This window comes from Tamandua tetradactyla, chromosome 5, assembly GCF_023851605.1.
Source record: "Tamandua tetradactyla isolate mTamTet1 chromosome 5, mTamTet1.pri, whole genome shotgun sequence".
In the NCBI taxonomy this organism is placed as follows: domain Eukaryota; kingdom Metazoa; phylum Chordata; class Mammalia; order Pilosa; family Myrmecophagidae; genus Tamandua; species Tamandua tetradactyla.
Window position 1 is genome coordinate 34,269,734 of NC_135331.1, and position 16,746 is coordinate 34,286,479.

The 16,746-nt window shown below is 42.5% G+C and overlaps 1 pseudogene; it reads left to right on the plus strand.

The window, feature by feature from the left end:
- The first annotated feature begins 277 nt into the window (after window positions 1–277).
- LOC143683051 (26S proteasome regulatory subunit 4 pseudogene) lies at window positions 278–2,530 on the plus strand (annotated as a pseudogene).
- Window positions 2,531–16,746: the final 14,216 nt, after the last annotated feature.

Sequence of the window (16,746 nt, forward strand, 5' to 3'; positions counted from 1 at the left end):
ATGGCTTCAAATTACCAAGCCCTGGTGTCTGAATTCCTTGAGGGAGGGATTCCATCTGAGTTGGGCTTCACCCCTCCCCTGGGGAAGGCACAGGTTCCAGACGAGCCCTCAAAATGAGTTTGTTTCTGCCTATGCCTGGGGCAGTTGCAGCCTGAGGAGCCCTGCCGCTGTATCCAAAGGCAGTCTAGCCTTTGTAGAAACACAGCCACAAAAACCTCTGTTTCCTTCTCCTTTTTTCCTTTTTCCATCAGCCCTGCCCCCTTGGCACAGGGCAAAAATGAGCAACCTTCACTTTGACTGGGTTCACCTGAGCTGGGGGCCTATTTTTAGTCGTCAGTGTTTGTTAATTAATGCCACAATTGATGTTTGGTTGGACTCAGCCCTGCTGCTGGTAAAGTCTCTTTCCTTTCCCCTCTGGGAAGCAGCCATGGGGGAGGGGTGCCAGCCTCCGTGGCTTGGGGAACTCACGGTTCTGGGGCGGCTTGCAGCCAGTCCAGCTGGTCCAGACTGGAGTACACTGTGTGTCTGGTCACTGACATGGCCCCAGGAGCTGTTCTGCATTGTTTCTGGTTATTTACTAGTTGTTCTGGAGGACGAACTAAAATGTGCACATTGCTAAGCCGCCATCTTGGCCTGGGAGTCCAAATATTGTTTTTTAAATATAGAATACTCTACTTTTATATACAAATTCATGTAATCACTGTCAAAATCCCAGCTGACTGAGATGGTCAAATGATTTTTGACAAGGGTGCCAAGTTCTCTCAATGAGTAAAGAAAAATACTCTTTGACAAATGGTGCTGGGAGAACTATATCCACATGTAAAAGAGTGAAATTACATTCCCTACCTCACATCATATTAAAAAATTAACTCAAAATGGATCAACGATCTAAGTGTAAAAGCAAAAACCATAAAACTTTTTGAAGAAAACATAGGGGAAAATCTTTGGGACCTACCTTAAACCAGGCAATGGATTCTTAGATATGACACCCAAACTATGAGCAACAAAAGAAACAATAGATAAATCAGTTTTCATCAAAATTTAAAACTTTTGCACATCAAAGGACATCATCTAGAAAGTGAAAGACAACCTACAGAATGGAGGGAAATACCTGGAAATCATATATCTGATAAGGGTTTAATATACAGAATATATAAAGAACTCTTACAACTCAATAACAACAAAAAAGGACAAACAACCCAGTTTTAAAATGGGTCAAGTGAGTGGCTTGAGCAGCCAAAGCAAGATGGGTCAAAGTCAGATGGTGGTCATGGTCCTGGAGGTGGCAAAAAGGATGACAAGGACAATAAATAGAAATATGAACCCCCTGTACCAACACAGTGGGGAAGAAAGAAGAAGAAAACAAAGAGACCAGATGCTGTCAGCAAGCTGCCACTGGTAACACCTCACATTCAGTGCTGGTTAAAATTATTGAAGTTAGAGTGAATGGAAGATTATCTTCTCTTAGAGGAAGAATTAATTAGAAATCAGGAACAAATGAAACCATTAGAAGAAAAGCAAGAGGAGGAAAGATCAAAGGTGAATGATCTGAGGGGGACCCCAATGTCAGTGGGAACCTTGGAAGAAATCATTGATGAAAATTATGCCATCATATCTACATCAGTGGGCTCAGAACACTCTGTCAGCACTTTCATTTGTGGACAAGGATCTATTGGAACCAGGCTGCTCTGTCCTCCTCACCCACAAGGTGCATGCAGTGATGGGGGTCCTGATGGATGACACCAATCCCCTAGTCACTGTGATGAAGGTAGAAAAGGTTCCCCAGGAGACCTACACTGATATTGGGGGTTAGACAATCAAATTCAGGAAATTAAGAAATCTGTGGCGCTTCCTCTTACACATCCCGAATATTAGGAAGAGATGGATATAAAGCCCCCAAAGGGGCTCATTCTCTATGGTCTACCTGGCACAAAACATTGTTAGCTAAAGTAGTAGCAAACCAAACCTCGGCCACTTTCTTAAAAGTGGTTGGCTCCTTCTAGGAGATGGGCCCAAACTTGTGTGGGAATTGCTTCAAGTTACTGAAGAACATGCACCGTCCGTTGTGTTTATTGATGAAATTGATGCCATGGGGACAAAAGGGTATGATTCAAATTCTGGTGGTGAGAGAGAAATTCAGAAAACTATGTTGGAACTGTTGAACCAGTTGGATGGATTTGATTCAAGGGGAGATGTGAAAGTTATCATGGCCACAGACTGAATAGAAACTTTGGATTCAGCTCTTATCAGAGCAGCCTGCATCAACAGAAAGATCGAGCTCCCCCTGCCTGACAAGAAGACCAAAAAGCACATCTTCCAGATTCACACAAGCAGGATGATGTTGTCCGATGGCATAACCTTGGATGACTTGATCATGGCTAAAGATGACCTCTCTGGTACTGACATCAAGGCAATCTGTACAGAAGCTGGCCTGATGGCCTTGAGAGAACATAGAATGAAAGTAACAAACGAAGACTTCGAAAAATCTAATGAAAAACAAGAAGAGACCCCTGAGGGGCTCTATCTCTGAGTGAATCACAGGCCTTCATAAAAATGGTTGGGCATTGTATTAGTTAGGGTTCTCTAGAGAAACAGAACCAACAGGGAACACTTGCAAATATAAAATTTATGAAAGTGTCTCACATGACCGTAGGAACGCAGAGTCCAAAATCCACAGGGCAGGCTGCGAAGCCGATGACTCCAATGGACGAACTCCACAGGAGAGGCTCACCAGCCAAAGCAGGAATGCAACCTGTCTCCTCTGAGTCCTCCTTAAAAGGCTTCCCATGATTGGATTTAGCATCACTAATTGCAGAAGACACTCCCCTTTGGCTGATTACAAATGGAATCAGCTGTGGATGTAGCTGACGTGATCATGACCTAATCCTATGAAATGTCCTCATTGCAACAGACAGGCCAGCGCTTGCCCAATCACATGAACAGGTACCACAACTTGGCCAAGTTGACACCTGTCCCTAACCATGACAGTCCACCCCTTGTCAACTTGGCACATATATATATATATATATATCACCTTAGACCATACTTAATTTCCAAATGAAAACAAATAAGCACACATTTTTTTTTTTTTACCTGACAATACTCAACTGTCCTGCATATAACTGGAAACACATTAAATCTCTCCAGAATAGCGTGCAAATCCTTGGGCAACATTCATTCTTAAACTTGATATCTTACAACTTAAATAGTATAACACAAACAAAACAGCATTACAGTCCTTGTTTCTGTAACTGATCACGTGGTCGAAGTTCATATTTATCACTACCTTCTTCCACTATCCATTCCATGTTCCCTTTCCCCTCAGCAAGCACTTCAGCTGGCCGTGGTTCTTTGCCTGGTGGGGTGACCCAAACCTTCATTCCTGAAGTTTCAGAGCCATTAGTGGTCCTGCCTGGATTGTGTTGTTGCAGTTTTCCATTGATTTTAATCACAGGGCATGGTAGTACTAATAGACGTCCCAGGGGATCTCCTATATTCCAAGAAAACTCTTCTTTACCTCCATTATGTAGTTGCAGTCCTACTTCCTTCTGATATTCAGGGTCAATTACCCCAGACAATAATGTAATCCCCTTCTTGGTGTGTTGATCCAGAGGCATAAGTAGCCCAAAGTGGCCAGGTGGCAATCTTAACTTCCAGTTCAGTGGTATCACTGTTGTTTCTCCTGGAGAAAGCACACCCCTTTTTGGAAATAAAACCTGTAGACCAGCAGAACTCAGGGTAGCAGGGACAGGAAGCAAAAATTTTCCTAGTGGATCACTAGGAGTAATAGTGAGTGGCACCACACCCATTTCCACCCCTTGGTTCCTGGACCCATGGATCCTGGCTATGGGAGAAACAGCACCATACAGTGGACGCTGATTCAGAGCATACACAGCTTCCTGGAGAACATTACCCCAGCCTTTCAAGTTTTTGCCACCTACTTGGCACCGTAATTGAGTTTTCAAAAGGCCATTCCACCGTTCTATCAATCCAGCAGCTTCTGGATGATGGGGAACATGGTAAGACCAGAGAATTCCATGAGCATGTGCCCATTCCCGTACTTCATTTGCTGTGAAGTGTGTTCCTTGATCCGAAGCAATGCTATGTGGAATACCATGACGATGGATAAGGCATTCTGAAAGCCCACGGATAGTAGTTTTGGCAGAAGCATTGCGTGCAGGGAAAGCAAACCCATATCCAGAGTATGTGTCTATTCGAGTTAGAACAAATCGCTGCCCCTTCCATGAAGGGAGTGGTCCAATGTAATCAACCTGCCACCATGTAGCTGGCTGTTCACCTCGGGGAATGGTGCCATATCGGGGGCTGAGTGTGGGTCTCTGCTGCTGGCAGATTGGGCACTCAGCAGTGGCTGTAGCCAGGTCAGCCTTGGTGAGTGGAAGTCCATGTTGCTGAGCCCAGGCATAACCTCCATCCCTACCACCATGACCACTTTGTTCATGAGCCCATTGGGCAATAACAGGAGTTGCTGGGGAAAGAGGCTGACTGGTATCCATAGAACGGGTCATCTTATCCACTTGATTATTAAAATCTTCCTCTGCTGAAGTCACCCTCTGGTGTGCATTCACATGGGACACAAATATCTTCATGTTTTTAGCCCACTCAGAAAGGTCTATCCACATACTTCTTCCCCAGACCTCTTTGTCACCAATTTTCCAATTATGGTCTTTCCAAGTCCCTGACCATCCAGCCAAACCATTAGCAACAGCCCATGAGTCAGTATACAAACGCACCTCTGGCCAGTTTTCCTTCCAAGCAAAATGAACAACCAGGTGCACTGCTAGAAGTTCTGCCCACTGGGAGGATTTCCCCTCACCACTGTCCTTCAAGGACACCCCAGAAAGGGGTTGTAATGCTGCAGCTGTCCACTTTCGGGTGGTACCTGCATATCGTGCTGAACCATCTGTAAACCAGGCCCGAGTTTTCTCTTTCTCAGTCAATTCACTGTAAGGAACTCCCCAAGAGGCCTTAGCTCTGGTCTGGGAAAGAGAAGGTAATGTGGCAGCAGGAGTGGAAACCATGGGCATTTGTGCCACTTCTTCATGTAACTTACTTGTGCCTTCAGGACCTGCTCTGGCTCTATCTCGTATATACCATTTCCACTTTACAATAGAGTGCTGCTGTGCACGCCCAACTTTATGGCTTGGTGGGTCAGACAACACCCAACTCATGATAGGCAACTCAGGTCTCATGGTAACTTGGTGGCCCATGGTTAAGCGTTCAGTCTCTACTAAGGCCCAGTAGCAGGCCAAAAGCTGTTTCTCAAAAGGAGAGTAGTTATCTGCAGTAGATGGTAAGGCTTTGCTCCAAAATCCTAAGGGTCTGCGTTGTGATTCTCCTATAGGGGCCTGCCAAAGGCTCCAGACAGCATCTCTATTTGCCACTGACACTTCCAGCACCATTGGATCTGCTGGATCATATGGCCCAAGTGGCAGAACAGCTTGCACAGCAGCCTGGACCTGTCGCAGAGCCTCCTCTTGTTCAGGTCCCCACTCAAAATTAGCAGCTTTTCTGGTCACTCGATAAATGGGCCGGAGTAGCACACCCAAATGAGGAATATGTTGTCGCCAAAATCCAAAAAGACCAACTAGGCGTTGTGCCTCTTTTTTGGTTGTGGGAGGGGCCAGATGCAGCAATTTATCCTTCACCTTAGAAGGGATATCTCGACATGCCCCACACCACTGGACACCTAGAAATTTTACTGAGGTGGAAGGCCCCTGTATTTTTGTTGGATTTATCTCCCATCCTCTGACACACAAATGCCTTACCAGTAAATCTAGAGTAGTTGCTACTTCTTGCTCACTAGGTCCAATCAACATGATATCATCAATATAATGGACCAGTGTGATGTCTTGTGGGAGGGAGAAACAGATCAAGGTCTCTGCGAACAAGATTATGACATAGGGCTGGAGAGTTGATATACCCCTGAGGTAGGACAGTGAAAGTATATTGCTGACCTTGCCAGCTGAAAGCAAACTGTTTTTGGTGGTCCTTACTAATAGCTATTGAGAAAAAAGCATTTGCCAGATCAATAGCTGCATACCAGGTACCGGGGGATGTATTGATTTGCTCAAGCAATGATACTACATCTGGAACAGCAGCTGCAATTGGAGTTACCACCTGGTTGAGTTTACGATAATCCACTGTCATTCTCCAAGACCCATCTGTTTTCTGCACAGGCCAAATAGGAGAGTTGAATGGGGATGTGGTGGGAATCACCACCCCTGCATCTTTCAAGTCCTTAAGAGTGGCAGTAATCTCTGCAATCCCTCTAGGAATACGGCATTGCTTTTGATTTACTATTTTGCTTGGTAGGGGCAGTTCTAGTGGCTTCCACTTGGCCTTTCCCACCATAATAGCCCTCACTGCACGAGTTAGAGAACCAACGTGGGGATTCTGCCAGTTGCTCAGTATGTCTATGCCAATTATACATTCCGGAACTGGGGAAATAACTACAGGATGGGTCCGGGGGCCCACTGGACCCACTGTGAGACGGACCTGAGCTAAAACTCCATTGATCACCTGGCCTCCATAAGCCCCCACTCTGACTGGTGGTCCAGAGTGACGTTTTGGGTCCCCTGGAATTAATGTCACTTCTGAACCAGTGTCTAATAATCCCCGAAATATCTGATCATTTCCTTTTCCCCAATGCACAGTTACCCTGGTAAAAGGCCATCGGTCTCCTTGGGGAAGACTTAGAGGAAGGTTAACAGTATAAATTTGTGGCAGTGTAACAGGTTTCTTCCCCATAGGGACCTGGCCTCCCCTTCATTCAAGGGGCTCAGGGTCTGTAAACTGTTTCAAGTCTGGAAATTGGTTAAGGGGCCGTGACTCTGTGTTTTTGTAATTCAGGTTAGACTTCTGTTCCCTTGACCTAGAACTCTTTTGTTTATACAGCTCCAACAAGAATTTAGTAGGCTGCCCTTCTATTGTATTTCTAGGCACCCCATGATTTACTAGCCAATGCCACAAATCTCTGCGTGTCATATAATTTTGATGCCTCCTTTGAGTTTGTTGTCTATTATAATAGCTGCGTCTACCCTGTCTTTGGTGATTAAGTGCTGCCACCTGGCTTCTGCCAACTCGGGATCCTGTCATCCCCATTGTGTTTAAGGACTCCAGCTCAGTGACAGCAGTTCCTACAGTAATATCTGACCTACAGAGAAGTGCAACCACAGAGCTCTTGAGGGATGATGGTGCTAGTCTCACAAATTTATTTCTCACTGTTCTGGTAAAAGGTGCATCCTCTGGACATTCCTGTGGTGTAAGAGCAGGCTTTGCATGATAAATCCACTCTAACATCCCAATTTCTCTAAGCCTCTGGATCCCCTCATCTACATTATACCAGGGCAGTTCTGGCATTTCAACCTCAGGTAATGTTGGCCACCTTTTGATCCATGTTTCAACCAACCACCCAAACAAGCTGTTAACACCTTTTCTAACTGCTCTAGCTATAACATTGAATGCAGAATCTCTGCTTAGTGGGCCCATATCAATAAATTCAGCCTGATCCAGCCTTATATTCCTCCCACCATTATCCCACACTCTTAAAATCCATTGCCACACATATTCCCCTGATTTCTGTCTATATAAATTGGAAAACTCACACAGTTCTTTTGGAGTATAACGTACCTCCTCATGTGTGATACTTTGTACCTCACCTTTAGGGGCCTGTTGGGACTTTAGTCTAGTTATAGGTCTAGAAGAAATGAGGGGTGTTGGGGGTGGATCATGAAAAGAATTAGAAATATCTTCCAAGCCATTTGCTTCAGGGCTTTCATTTGCAGTTTCATCTGGTGAAACAGGATTAATCACTCTAGGGCTAATCCCTTCAGGAGGAGGTTGGGTGGCCAATTCCTCAAGGCAGGCTGGAGGTGGGGCGGCTATGTCCTCAGGGAAGACTATTACAGGGTTATCTAAAGAAGGCTCAGCATGGTCTAGGGTTTCAACCTCACCCCCAACATCATTATCAATCCATATGTCACCATCCCATTTTTCAGGGTCCCACTCCTTTCCAATCAATGCCCTCACTTTAACGGCAGACACCATGCAAGACTGAGATTTCAGTTCACGTTGTAAAGTTGCTACTCTAATAATAAGATTCTGAGTCTGATTTTCAGAGATCTCAAGTCTACGGCTACAGGAAATAAAATTTTCCTTCAGGATACTCATAGAAACCTCTACATCTTTCAGACGGCGCTTAAGCTTCTTGTTTGAAGCCTTAAGCCCATCCCTTTCACCCTTTAATGTAGACAGTGTATCTAACAACAACCAACCAACATCTCTATAACTCTTATTCCCACAAAACTCTGTAAAGGTGTCAAAAACATTATCCCCCAGAGTCTGGCTTCGTACAAGCGAAGCATTAGGAGAATCGAATGATGATATTTTGACTATCTCCTTTGCCAACTCAGTCCATGGATTGGGAGTGTCATTCTGATTACGGGAATCAGAGTCCTTAGTGTCTCTGAGCCCAGTCATAGTAGAAAACCATTCACAAAATCCTATTTTTAAGATTCTGTTCCTTAAGAACCACTCCCGGTACCAAGATGTATTAGTTAGGGTTCTCTAGAGAAACAGAACCAACAGGGAACACTTGCAAATATAAAATTTATGAAAGTGTCTCACGTGACCGTAGGAACGCAGAGTCCAAAATCCACAGGGCAGGCTGCGAAGCCGATGACTCCAATGGATGGCCTGGACGAACTCCACAGGAGAGGCTCACCAGCCAAAGCAGGAATGCAACCTGTCTCCTCTGAGTCCTCCTTAAAAGGCTTCCCATGATTGGATTTAGCATCACTAATTGCAGAAGACACTCCCCTTTGGCTGATTACAAATGGAATCAGCTGTGGATGTAGCTGACGTGATCATGACCTAATCCTATGAAATGTCCTCATTGCAACAGACAGGCCAGCGCTTGCCCAATCACATGAACAGGTACCACAACTTGGCCAAGTTGACACCTGTCCCTAACCATGACAGGCATTTTCACAACCCCTCAGAGAACGATATTGGGGGAGTTGACTAGGAGAATCCATATTCCATATGATTAATATGGAATTAATATTAATCCATATTGATTTTTATTAACAAAACATTGTGTATCTTTTTGAGTGTGGCGTGTAGGAAGCCCCTTGGGTTGCATTTGTCTGTTGGTCACTGCAGCACTGTTTCCCAGTAAAGTGTACTCTTTCAGAAGTAGTAAAAAAGAAAAAGGGCCAAGAGCTTAGATAAACAGTTCTCCAAAGTAGATATACAAATGGCCAATAAGCACATGAAAAGATTTTCAACTTATTAGCCACTAGGGAACTGAAAATCAAAACCACAATGAGATTTGACTTCACATTCACTGGGATGGCTATTATTGAAAAAACAAAAAACGGAAAATAAGTGTTGGCAATGATGCGGAGAAATTGCAACACTCGTGTTGCTGGCAGGAATGTAAAATGGTGCATCCATTTGGAAAACAGTTTGGAGGTTCCTTAGAAAATTAAACATAGAATTACTGTATGACCTGCAATCCTTCTTTTAGGTATATACTCCATACAATTGAAAACAAGGGCTCAAACAGATACTTGTGTACCAGTGTTCATAGCAGCATTATTCACAGTAACAAAACGTGGAAACAACCCAAGTGTCTGTTAACAGATGAAAGGATAAGCAAAATGTGCATATATGTACAATGGAATGCTGTCAGCCATAAAAAGGAATGAAGTCCCCATATATGCTAAAACATGAATGAACCTTGAGAACATTATGTTAAGGGAAATAAGTCAGACACAAAGGACAAATTTTGTATAATATCAGTTATATGAAATACTTAGACTAATCAAATCATAAGGATTGAAAGTTGATTATAGGATACCGGGGACTGGGGGAGGGGAAATTGGGAATCACTGTGTAATGGGTATAGTTTCTGATTGGGGTGATGAAAAAGTTTTGGTAATGGATGCTGGTGGAGTTACAATATTGTGAATGTAATATCGCCGAATTGTACACATGAAAGTGGTTAAAATGGGAAATTTATGTTGTATATATGTTAACACAATAACAATTTAAAAAAAATGAACAAGTCAATTAAAAACGGGCCAAGGATCTGAATAGAAAATTCTCCCAAGAAAGATCTACAAATGGTTATTAAGTATTTGAGGAGATGCTTTGTACTATTAATCAGAAATGCACATCAAAGCTACAATGAAATACCACATCTCAGGCACTGGCATGGCTAAATGATGTGGAGAAAATGGAACCTTCATACGTACATTGCTGGTGGAATTGTAAATGGCACAGCCACTTTGGAAAACAGTTTGGTGATTCTTCAAAAGATTAAACAAAGAGTTGCCATATGACCCAGATATTCCACTTCCAGGTTTATACTTAAGAAAAATAAAAACATATGTCCATATGAAAACTTGTACATTTGTGCCAAGTGAAAGAAGCTAGTCACAAAACACCATTTATTGAATGATCCAATTTATATGAAATGTCCGGAATAGGCAAATCGATAGATTATTAGTTGCCTAGAGTGGGAGGCGGTGGGGGGTGAGAGTGGTTCCTAATGAGTTCAAGGTTTCTTCTTGGAATGATGAAAATATTGTAAAATTAGATTTTGGTGATGATTGTACTACTCTGTAAATATGTTCAATCCGTTGAATTGTATACTTTAGACAGGGGAACTTTATTAAATTGCATATCAATAAAATTGTTAAAATCAAACCTGGTAGAGAGGTGTGGGATGACAGCCAAGCCTCACCTACTCATTCTCTTGCTGGCTTCTGATAACCTACTGAAAGGAACCCAATAGCTGTGCCTGAAAGAGCTGGCTTAGGTCACACAGAAAATAGTGTGGTTTCCTTACTTCTACGAGAATTCGAAACAAAGGTTGTCAGTCAAAATAGAAAACATAACCATGAATCATTAATCAAATATAATGATGAAAGAAAACATTTAAATAAGCAGAATAAAGAGAAATGACAACTCCGCCAACTCTTGGCAGTATAATGAATGGTTAGGAGCACATTTCCTGTAGTTAGGGACCTGGGTTTCATTTCCCCCAACTATTACTATGTGATCTTTGAAAAGCTACCTTGCTATTCAAAGCCTTAGTTTCTCCATCTGTGAAATGGGGATGATAGTTCCTGCCTAAAAGGGCCAACTGGAGGATTCAGTGAGAAGGGATATGTATAGTACTTACAAAATGCCTGACCCCAGATCTTCCTCTCCTTTCCAGACATCTTTTCTCAGCTGCAAATCAGTTTCCAGATGCCTATGGAATATCTCCTATGGGAAGTCCTACAGGACTCAAGGATAATCCACCCAAAATGGAACTCATCCCCTCCTCAGCCCCCACCTCCAAGCTGTTTCTCCTCTTCCTAGATTCCCTGTCTCAGAAAATGGCATCTCCATCACCCAATGCTCACACCAGAAACTTGAGGTCTCTTATTCACCCTCACCATCCAAACAGTTGCCACGTCTTGGTGGTCCCATCTCTGAGAATGCTTTTGAATCCATCCATTTACCCCTCCCATGACTATTGCCTTAGTTCAAAGAACCATTGCCTCTCACCATTACCATTGTGGTTCCCTGTATGGGTCTCCCTCCAGCGTCCATAACACCCTCCAGGGTCCATAACATCCCTTCCACTCTCACTGTCTCTTTCTCCATATCATCTCTGACACTCCCTGCCCCCTTGCATCAAGATGAGATACTGCTTCACTTGTGTGCCATTTCTTATGCTTATCTACTTGAAAATGCCTTCTTATTCTTCAAGGCTTAACCTAAGGGACAGTGCCTGCAGGAGGTCTCCACGATTGCAGCCCCAACCCCTGGTCCAGGTTAGTTGTCCCTCTTTTCTGCTCCCATTCCATTTTATACTTCCAATAGCTGAATACAGTGTTGGGCCTTGTGCTAAGCACTATGCGTGCATTATCTTATACACTTTGCATTCCTGATGGCAATATATACTTCTTCATGATGAAGTCTGTGTAATGGTTATTTGCATTTTACAGATGAGGAAACTGAAGCTTAGAGAACTGCTCAAGGTCACCCAGTGAGTAAGAGGAGTTACCAGATATTAAACCCAGTTCTGAATCCATGAACTCTGATATATTTATCAAATACAATTTGTAGCTTCTTTCTTCCTTAATCCACCTGGTGAGCTCGGTCTCATTTTTTAACCTACCTCTCACACATCACTTCCTCTATAAAGCCTATCTTTTCAAATATTTTTATTGGTAAAACACAACATACAATTATACAAACATTCTTAACACACAAACATTCCATACATGGTGTATAATCAGTGGCTCACAATATCATCATATAGTTGTGTATTTATCACCATGATTATTTTTTTGAATATTTGCATCTCTCTAGAAGAAGAAGTAAAAAAGAAAAAACTCATACATGCCATACCCCATAACCCTCCCTTCATTGACCACTAGTATTTCCATCTATCCAATTTATTTTAATCTTTGTTCTCCTTATTATTTGTTTATTTTTTATCTGTGTTTTTTACTCATCTGTCCATACCCTAGCTAAAAGGAGCATCAGACACAAGGTTTTCACAATCACATAGTCACAATGTAAAAGCTATATCATTATACAATCATCTTTAAGAAACAAGGCTACTGGAACACAGCTCTACAGTTTCAGGTACTTCCCTCCAGCCACTCCAATACACCATAAACTAAAAAGGGAATATCTATATAATGCATAAGAAAAACCTCCCGGATAACTTCTTGATTCTGTCTGAAATCTCTCAGCCCCTGGCAATTTATTTTGTCTCATTTCTCTCTTCCTCATTTTGGTCAAGAAGATTTTCTCAATCCCTTGATACCGGGACCCGTTTCATTCTGAGATTTGTCTTACGTTGCCAGGCAGATTTATACCCCCGAGAGTCATGTCCTATGTAGAGAGGGAGGTACAAAACCTTTCTTGTCCCTTGCTTTTCTGTAGCTGACTTGGATGTTTCTTGTTTGGTTTAATTCCTGCCTGGCCCCCAATCCCTTTCTACTTTGAGGATTTGTTTCTGAGTCTTGACTGTGACTCCTTGTGATAGAAAGATGCTGTCCTGTCTTTAAAAAAATCTGGCCACACCTAATACATTGACCATCATGCAAAAACTGATGGAACCAAAGAAATTATTTGTTAAAGCCATGCTTAAGTCCAAGCCTGCTGTGGTCATTTGTGTCTTGCCATCAAACACACTGGGTAGCATGACTGCTCTGTAGATTCAGAAAACAGTTTTCTTTTGTCTGATGGCAACTGTGGAGACAGGCAGAAGAGGTGCTTTCCTCTTCAATTATACAGTATTTGTTATATAATCCCCTTGGCTATATGACCTCTGTCTGACTTCTGTTCAGGGAGGAGTTAACACAGTAGGCCTATGATTGCTTGTTCTTGAAAGACCCACTTACAAGGCTGGTCCTTGGCTGGGAGTCTAGAAACTTAGATTTGGAGAGAGTTCCCATCATCTCCTGATAAGAATGGTTGGCTATGCCTAAATTGTTTGTACAAACAATGTGCTTTATACTGAACACCTGTTTTCCTTCTGGGAGCCTGGAATTTTGGTACATGCCAGGCAAAGTATGCCTACATGATCAGCCCCCAGTAAAAACTCGGGGTGCAGAGTGTCTAATGAGCTTTGCTGATAGACAACATTTCACATGTGTTATTACAACTCGTTGCTAGGACAATTAAGCATGTCCTTTGTGACTCTGCTGGCACAGGATTCTTGGAAACTTATGCTTGGTTTCCACAGTACTTCACTCCTCATGCCTTTTCCCTTTGCTGATTTTGTTTTGAATTCTTTCACTGTAATAAACCACAGCCATGAGTATGACTGTATGCTGAGTCCTATGACTCCTGGGAGTGGTTATAGGGAACTTTGCCATAGCTTTTCTCTTCTACTGGATTTTCCTTCTTCCTGAAGCTGTTGTCCCTGGTTACCACACCTGGAGTAATCCCTACTTAAGCTTAGAGAAGGCATATGCATAGGTTTTGGAAATGGGAGCTCAATTTAAATCCTGCCTTTTCTTGGCATGGTACACTATGATGGTTTATTTCATGTGTCAACTTGGCTAGGTTATAGTGTCCAATTAGTTGGTCAAGTAAGCATTGGCCTGATTGTTACTGTGAGAGTATTTTGTAGATGGATTAGCATCTAGTCAATTGACTATATTTGTGGCTGGTTGCATCTACAATCAACAAAGGAGATTGCTCTCAGCAATGAGGGGAGTTTTCTCATCCAGTCATTTGGGGTTTAAAAGCAGACCTGAGGACTTCCGGAGAAGATGGCGGCTTAGTAAGACGCGCGGGTCTTAGTTCCTCCTCCAGAAAAGCAACTAAAGAAACAGAAACAATATGAAACAGCTCCCAGAGTCACGACAGAGACCAAAAAGACAGCGTACCCCATTCTGGAACAGCTGAATGGGCAGGGAGAATCTGCTGCGGTGAGATACCCGAGGGGCATGCGTTTTCCCGGCCGGGGCGGCTGGCGACTGGGGTCCCCTCCACGCACGTGGCTCCCCAGTCTGACTGGGAACGTTGGATAGCAGGGCCCTCCCGTCACGCTTGGCGTTTCGGGCCAGCTGGGCAATTAGGACCGGCACTCTCCCAAGCCGCGGCGGCCAGCGACCCCCGCCTCCACGCGCGGTTTCCCGGGCCGACTGCCGTGCAGACAGACGAGCGCCACGAGCGCCACCTACTGGGCAGGAAAAGAAAAACAGAGCCCAGAGATTTCACAGAAAAAGCTTTCAACCAGCCGGGTCCCACACCCAGGGAAACCTGATCAAATGCCCAGACACCAGCAGAAAATAATGGATGACGCTCGGAAAATTGAAGATATGGCCCAGTCAAAGGAACAAACCAATAGTTCAAATGAGATACAGGAGCTGAGACAACTAATGCTGAATACACGAACAGAAATGGAAAAACTCTTCAAAAACCAAATCAATAAATTGAGGGAGGACATGAAGAAGACATGGGCTGAACAAAAAGAAGAAATAGAAAATCTGAAAAAACAAATCACAGAACTTATGGGAGTGAAGGACAAAGAAGAAAAAATGGAAAAAACAATGGATACCTACAATGGTAGATCTAAAGAGACAGAAGCTACAATTAGTGAACTGGAGGATGGAACATCTGAATTCCAAAAAGAAACAGAAACTATAGGGAAAAGAATGGAAAAACTTGAGCAGGGATTCAGGGAACTGAATGACAATATGAAGCGCACAAATATACGTGTTGTGGGTGTCCCAGAAGGAGAAGAGAAGGGAAAAGGAGGAGAAAAACTAATGGAAGAAATTATCACTGAAAATTTCCCAACTCTTATGAAAGACCTAAATTTGCAGATCCAAGAAGTGCAGCGCACCCCAAAGAGAATAGACCCAAATAGGCGTTCTCCAAGACACTTACTAGTTAGAATGTCAGAGGTCAAAGAGAAAGAGAGGATCTTGAAAGCAGCAAGAGAAAAACAATCTGTCACATACAAGGGAAACCCAATAAGACTATGTGTAGATTTCTCAGCAGAAACCATGGAAGCTAGAAGACAGTGGGATGATATATTTAAATTACTAAAAGAGAAAAACTGCCAACCAAGACTCCTATATCCAGCAAAATTGTCCTTCAAAAATGAAGGAGAAATTAAAACATTTATAGACAAAAAGTCACTGAGAGAATTTGTGACCAAGAGACCAGCTCTGCAAGAAATACTAAAGGGAGCACTAGAGTCAGATACGAAAAGACAGAAGAGAGAGGTATGGAGTAAAGTGTAGAAAGAAGGAAAATCAGATATGATATATATAATACAAAAGCCAAAATGGTAGAGGAAAATATTATCCAAACAGTAATAATACTAAAAGTTAATGGACTGAATTTCCCAATCAAAAGACATAGAATGGCAGAATGGATTACGACCCAGCAATACCACTGCTAGGTATCTACTCAAGGGACTTAAGGGCAAAGACACAGACAGACATTTGCACACCAGTGTTTATAGCAGCATTATCTACAATTGCAAAGAGATGGAAACAGCCAAAATGTCCATCAACAGAAGAGTGGCTAAACAAACTGTGGCGTATACCTACGATGGAATATTATGCAGCTTTAAGACAGACTAAACTTATGAAGCATGTAATAACATGGATGGACCTAGAGAACATTATGCTGAGTGAGTCTAGCCCAAAACTAAAGGACAAATACTGTAAGGTCCCACTGATGTGAACCGACATTCGAGAATCAGCTTGGACTATATCATTGGTAACAGAGACCAGCAGGAGTTAGAAACAGGGTAAGATAATGGGTAATTGGAGCTGAAGGGATACAGACTGTGCAACAGGACTAGATACAAAAACTCAAAAATGGACAGCACAATAATACCTAAGTGTAATGTAACTAGGTTGGAACACTGAATGAAGCTGCACCTGAAATATGGTTTTTTGTTTGTTTGTTTGTGTGTTTGTATCTTTTGTTTTTGTTTTTTTCTTTTTCCTTTTTATATATATATATATTATTAGTATTATTATTTTAATTCTCTTCTCTATATTAACATTCTATATCTTTTTCTGCTGTTTTGCTAGTTCTTTTCCTAAATCGATGCAAATGTACTAAGAAATGATGATCATACATCTATGTGATGATACTAAGAATTACTGAGTGCATTTGTAGAATGGAATGATTTCTAAATGTTGTGTTAATTTCTTTTCTTTTTTTTGATTAATAAAAAAA